Below are 7,309 nucleotides of genomic sequence, written 5' to 3'. Positions count from 1 at the left end.
TCTGAATTTCACGGATTCATCTGACAAGACAGCAGAAAAATGTGAGTGAGAATTATAATGACCTTGCCTCAAGGAGACTTAGCAGAACAAGATCAACTCCAGAATTTGCCTGCGTTTTTCTTAAAAGGAACTAGAGAAGGAAACCATCATTGGAGCCTTCTGGGCCCATTGGCTAAATTGTCATTAGAAACGGGTAGCTTGAGCAAAATGTAAGTCAACAATGAATCTTTCTTTTGACAGCTTCACATTGATTTTATTTTGTCACCTTCTTGGAAAGCCTAACTGATAAACTGTTGGACAATTTATTATAAGCAGTCTTAGCAACCAAAAGCTTAAATATACACCAGTAGATAAAGAGCAGAAGTTTATCAAGCGGCCTCTAGCAGTGACCTTCCCATGAATATCACTTATTCCTAGGTCTGTTACATTGTAGAATTTTACCCCCACTGGGCAAGTTAAGCTTTTATTCCTCTTGTTTGTAGGTGAGCATTTGTGTTATTAAATTTAGAAGGTGTCAGTAATAGACTAAGGGAGAAATATGTGTCTCTAAGAGAACATAATACCCACCTTTCCCTGAGCACTGCTGGAGACATACAGGAGCCATTAGTGCAGTAGATGCAGTGCTAGTAAAGCAAATACTACATTACTAAACACACTTCCAAAGTGGATATAATAGTTTCTAACTTCCACTATTATTTTGTAGACTAAATTAAAAAATGATTTCAAAATGATAGGCATGATTTCCTTACCTATCGTCAATATAAGAAAAATCATTCTCAATATTATTTAAATACATTTTGTGTCTGCATGCCAGTACTAAGGCTTGAACTCAGGGCCTGGGCACTATCCCTGAGCTTCTCTTTGCTCAAGGCTCATACTCTACTACTTCCAGCTTTTTCTGTTCTTATGTGGTACTAAAGAATCAAACCCAGGGCAAGAATCAAACCCAGGGCTTCAGGTATGCTAGGCAAGCACTCAACTACTAAGCCACATACCTAGCCCCAGCTAATTTATTTTTGAAACTGAAACATCAAGATCAAGTATCATTACGGGATATTCCCAAACAAGATATGCACACAAAGGCAAGGAGATGAAGAAAGCTCACTACCATGTTTACTTGTATGATGTTCTTCAAAGTCTTGAACCTCACCCTGGAAAAAGGTGAACACATGAAAGAACCTCTCCTTCTTAGAATATTAGCAGCTGAAAATCCAATTTCCATTTCTTAAAATTGCATATTTAGGAAGGCCCTGATGAGTCACTGCTTATAAAACTTATCGTAATACTTCCACTTTTTTTGTTCTGATGGAGTAAAGCATTAAGAATTCAATGGATATCCCCTCAACAAGTACAAAATGATCCATGATGTTGGCTTTAGAACCTCTGAAAGAATAAACCATTTCAATGGTCTAGAAAAAAATACTGAGAAAAAAGCTGTCACACTAGAACCTTTTAAAGCCTTTACCATCGTAACAAATAGATGAAGGTCTGTAAAATTAAGAAAGTTAACAAAATTCTAGAGATCCCATAACATTCCAATGAGCATTTTTTACATTTGAAAAAAAAAAGATATTTTCCCCCTTAGACCAATAGCAGAGAGTCTATCAAGTTTATCAATGAAGCATCATTGTCATAGCTCATCACATCACACCGGTAATTCACATACTAAAACATTCTTGTTGGTTTGAAACACAATATTTTGCTCCTTTTTGAATAACAGCTTTCAGGCAACAGAAAAGAAAAACATTAAAATCTTAAATTTTTACTATTTAAAACAGATAGTCTTCAAAATCAAGCCATACAAAGAAAAGTGATGGGGTCAAATCTCTTCTTATTCCAATGATAATGTGTAAGAAAATAAAAATGAAAATTATAGAATTCTATAAGTTCGGTGTACATCACACAAATCTGAAGCAAGAGTAAGATGACACAGGAAAAAATTCATACGTAATTTAATGACAGTTAAATATGGATCAATTGACTAGGAAGACAAAAAACAATTATTCTCACAATTTGAATATGTTTAAACACATGGCTTAGAAATCATGAACACAGGGCTGGGAAGGTGGCTCAGTGGTAGAGTGCTTGCCTTGCATGCATGAGGCCCTGGGTTTGATTCCTCAGCACCACATAAGCAAAAAGAAAAAAGCCGGAAGTGGCGCTGTGGCTCAAGTGGTAGAGCGCTAGCCTTGAGCTGAAGAGCTGAGGGACAGTGCCCAGGCCCAGAGTTCAAGCCCCAAGAGCGGACCCCAAAAAAAAAAATCATGAACACATATTGGTCGTTCATTTGTGTTTTTGTTTCTCTCATAAAACATGGCTATTTCTTTGTTTCTCTCTCCCTCCCTCCCTCTCCATGATTATAACCAATAACAAGAAAATAAAGGGATTAAGCTTTCACTACTAAACATTTGTACATTCGTCTTTAGAAGTTATTAAACATTGGTTTTAGTAACGTAATTACATTTTTGATCATTAGAAAAATCAATTTTTTGCGAAAATCTCTGATTAATTGGAGAAATGTAGCTATAATAATTAGTTTTGTTTTCAACACAGTTTTATGAAAGATACTGCACAGAGGGAGGATGACAGAAACATAAATTTGTAAATAGGAGCCAGTGAAACACTGTCCAGGTTCTATTCTTTTGACAAAGTATTCTTGGACTCAGCTATTCAGGTACCAAACTCACATCTATAATTAAAAGGCTGCTACTAATCAGAAGGCTGGGATATGGAGGATCCTGGTCCAAAGCCAACCCAGACAAAAGTCCATGAGACTCTGTCTCCAAACTAAACAGCAAAAAGTAGAACTAGAAGTGTGGCTCAGTGGTAGAGTGTCTGCCAAGTAAGCAAGCCAAGTGAGCTCAATGCCCTAATTTCAAATCCAGTATCGGGGAGGGAGGAAGGAAGGGGTGGAGGAGGGAGGGACAGAGAGAGAGAGAGCACAGATGTTCAGCAGATGTTCCAGTGCAGATAATGTCAAAAGAGAATTGATGCCCATGACTTTTTAAGTTAACTAATAGAGAAAAGGTGACATTGAGTTTAAAGAATTTGATGAATATTCAGTATTTATTTTTTAACATTAACCTTATACACTTTCATTTGTATGTCTTATTTTTAATATTCTATTCAATATTTTTCCCTATAAAGTGTAGCTAGAACACAAAGTTAATCTAAATTCTGTTTTGCATATTTATTCTGTTAGGTCCATAATATGCCATTCAAAAATCCTTTTTAACTAGCTAACTAAGCTAGCAAGCTTGCTTTGTAATAATCAATATGTTGTTAAATGAACTGTTTAATATGCACTTTTTTCACCTGGGTTCATCTTGTTTCCATTCCCCATCCCTACATTTGGAGGTAGGATGTTCATCTAAATAGGGAAAACTCCAGGAGAATTTAATATGGCAGAGACTGAAAGAATTTCTAAGGAGTAAAATACTTTCTCTTCACATATTTGACTGATTGAAATAGGATGGGGTACTCCTGGAGGCTCCTGGATTGAGCACCCATGCTAGCTCCAGGTTTAATAACATTTTGAGAGTTTTCATCCTGTTCTCAAGGGTGCACGCACACCTTAGAAGGTAAGAACTGAGGTACATGTTTTGGCTCTAGAAGCACAACTTGGATAGGTGAGTTTTCAAAAAGTAGTTTAAATGTATGCTTTGAACTAAACTTCAAGATGAATAATAATATATTTTATGCCTAAACTGTCTCAAAAATTTGCAAGGAAGGATTTGTAGGAAGGTTTATTCCTAGAGGTTTCTACCACTGTATTTCCATATATAGTGATTTATCTCCTATATGCATAAAAGTTTAATTCCTAAGATAGGCTCCCATACTTCCTTTTCTAGATGAAATGAATAGCTTTAAGCTCATTTTCCTCTTTATATCTTACATGTCTTGTATTTTGGGCCATAAGTGAAGTCCTTGTCATTCTGCACATGATACAATTACTTAAACAATTGACAGAACACACACTCATACGCTCACAACATATAGAATTCCTCATTCTTTGTGGCTAAATCAGCCACAGAAATCAGTTTTCAAAGCACTTAGAAATACCTACTCAATTTCATAGGTTATACATGAAATGTTGGCATTACTAAGTAAAAAAAATGCCAAAGATGATATACTAAAAAAGAGGGGGGCTGGGAAAGTGGCTCAGTGGTAGAGTACTTAACTTGCATGCATGAGGCACTGGGTTCAAGGCCTCAGCACCACATAAGCAGAAAAAGCCAGAAGTGGCACCATGGCTCAAGTGAATTCTAGCCTTGAACTGAAGAGCTGAGGGACAGCGCCCAGGCCCAGAGTTAAGGCCTCATGACTGACGAGAGAGAGAGAGAGAGAGAGAGAGAGAGAGAGAGAGAGAGAGAGAATGCCATGTCTGAAAATAATTTAGACAGAAAATGTATTCAAGTAAACAAATGTATAGTAAGTTAAATGAGCAGTGACCAATTGACAATTTCACTCACTGGGCAGTGAAAAATTGTGGATTCTTGAGGGGATCATTATTCCTCGACTACTTTTTACCAAGTTTGAATACAATATTTGAACAGATAAACTGCAATAACATCATCTTAAAAGTCCAAGGGATCTCTCCTTTCTGTTCTCTCAATCCATCAAATACTTCTTTATTAATAAATTTTCTTTTCTTATTTATTTTTTGACAAATACAATGGGATAACTTACTTTAAGCCAAAGAAATTTTTTAATTTTATTGTCAAGGTGATGTACAGAGGCGTTACAGTAAGGTAGTGATTATAGTCCTTGTCTAACTTGTTACCCCCTCCCTAATTTTTCTCCCTCCCCCCCTCCAATCCCCTCCCCAAGTTGTACAGATCATTTCCAACATATTGTCTTGTGAGTATCACTATTGCATAGGTTTCCCCTTTGTCCTTCATCTCACCATTTTGTTTTGCCCCTTCCCTTCCCTAGTTCAGATAAACATTTATACAATATCAGGGTACCAAAATTGAATATAGTGACAACAGGGGATATGCCATAGGGGGGAAAGCACAAAAGAAAAAAAGAAATCATGTAGTACATTGAGAACAACAACAAAGAAAAACCTCTTGTGTCCATGTCTTGGAATTCACTTCACTTAGTATCATCTTATATGGTCATATACACATAGTTACAGAGCTATTCTGTTCATCTGCTAAGATTGTACTAGATGTATACTAATTATTACAAATAATGTTTCTTTGAGTCTGATAAGCCAACAAAATTTGCAGGCTACCTATTAAATGTTTGATCCAGTGCAAATTCAACATCTCGCACTTCCTTATCCATACATCCATAAAATAAAATTGCTTACAAATGTGACTTTCAACTACATTCTAAGAGACAGAATGTTTACTATTGCACTATCAAGATTTTAAGTATATACCTGGATCTCCATGTGCTTTCATTCTCTCTTTCTTTCCCTTTCTTTCTTTCATTTATTTTTCTTTGTTTTTGAGCCAAGGCCTTACCAGTTAGCTCATTCTAGCCCTGGAGTTCACTATGTAGACCACCATGGCCTTGAACTTACAATCCTCCTACTTCAATAGGGATTACAAGTATGTACCACCAAAACAATTCTGAACCTCCATTTTTCTTTGTGTAAACTGTTGCTGATATTTCAGGGCATTTTGAAACCTAACTGTGACTTGAGAGATTTTAACGAACAACTAAATCTCTAAAGATGGGCAACAAGTGTTGAGTTCCTACTATACCTCAGGCTTCAGGCAAGCCATGAAAAACCTACAAAGACATCTAGGGAATACTTGCTATGTTTAAATGGATAAGAATAGTAACAAATGGTTAATTTTCATTTTCAGATATTATCAGCCACAAAATGTAAATATTGACTTAGGCTACTCTGACCATGCCGGCCCTTTTGACATTGGGTGCTTTTTCACTCATACTCATCCCCTGAGAAACCACCGTTATTTACTACCACTCCATGCCTTCCTTGCCTGTATCCACCATCCTAATATCCATTCAGTCAAGTATAAATTGTATGTTAATTGATAGGCATGGAAATCTGAAAGAACTAACTAAGCAGTGATAGCTCTGGGAGACAAATATTGTGCTTTATTAATCATTTTATCAAGAAATAAATACTTCAATACATTTTATTGAATAATAGATATTTCAATAAATTTTGATTGCATAAACAAAAATCTACTTTTTTTTTCAATACTCTACTAGAAATCAGCCATGTGTTTTCTTGGCCAATTTTTCAAAATATCATGATAGTGAAATATAAACGCCAATTTATAGGAAAAAAGCAGACGCTCAAAGATGTTTATTGATTTAGCAAAATCTCATCTACACTAACAGATTGAGTTAGTAGTTATTTCAGATCCATATGGCCCCAAAGTTCCCATGCTATTTACTATAGCATTGTCCTTCTCTGTATAAGATTGAGTAAATCACTAGATTAAAAAAAAATTACTGACAATACATTAGAAAGATCCTTTATGAATTCCTACTCAGAGAATGATATTGAACCCAACATGTCCATTTAAGAGATGGAGTACTTATAATAAGTAATATGCATAATAATCACTATCACCAATAATTTCACCCTATACCATTATCACATTTTAGAAATATTTTACACTTTTCATTTTGTTATTTACATATATTTATTATGCAAATGGGTTTATTGTGATTTACCATATATGCACACAATTTGATCAAATTTATTCTGCCATATTCCCATGTCCCTTTTATCACTCTTCCTCTCTTCCTAAAACAATTTCAATATGTGCTTTATTTTCTCACATGCTTGCTTATAAAGTACTTGGACCACATTCACCCTCCCGTACTCTCTCTGGTCAGCCTCCATCCTCCCACTGGTACTCATCACTGTCCCAACAGAACCTGTTAAACATTTCTGCCATTCATTTTCTTTAGTGTATATTTATTGTACAAAGGGGTTTCACTGTGATATTTCACATAAGCATACATTACACTTTAGGCAAATTAACTCCTATTTCTATCTCTCTTTCCATGTCCCCTTTACCCCTATATTATTCAACAGTTTTCTGTGAGTTGACTTAGAAATGTCCAGTGGCCAGAATGGTACCAATGAAAGGCCAGATGAATTCTCAAGGACCTTCATGGAACAATTTTTACATCCTCCAAAACTGTGACAATGTTGAAAAGGCAGGCACCTTGGCTAGACATGCGTGACTGTCTAAAATACTGACCTTCCTCTGAACTCATCCTTTCTCTTCCGCTGTCCTCTCACAGCCAAAGGGCATGAGCAGAAATTCATCCTCATGTTCACACCTAAAAGCTGAGAAGCAAATCTGGA

Source organism: Dipodomys spectabilis, unplaced genomic scaffold (genome assembly GCF_019054845.1).
Source record: "Dipodomys spectabilis isolate Male_0828 unplaced genomic scaffold, ASM1905484v1 ptg000167l, whole genome shotgun sequence".
Classification (NCBI taxonomy): Eukaryota; Metazoa; Chordata; class Mammalia; order Rodentia; family Heteromyidae; genus Dipodomys; species Dipodomys spectabilis.
This window is presented reverse-complemented; position numbering follows the sequence as displayed.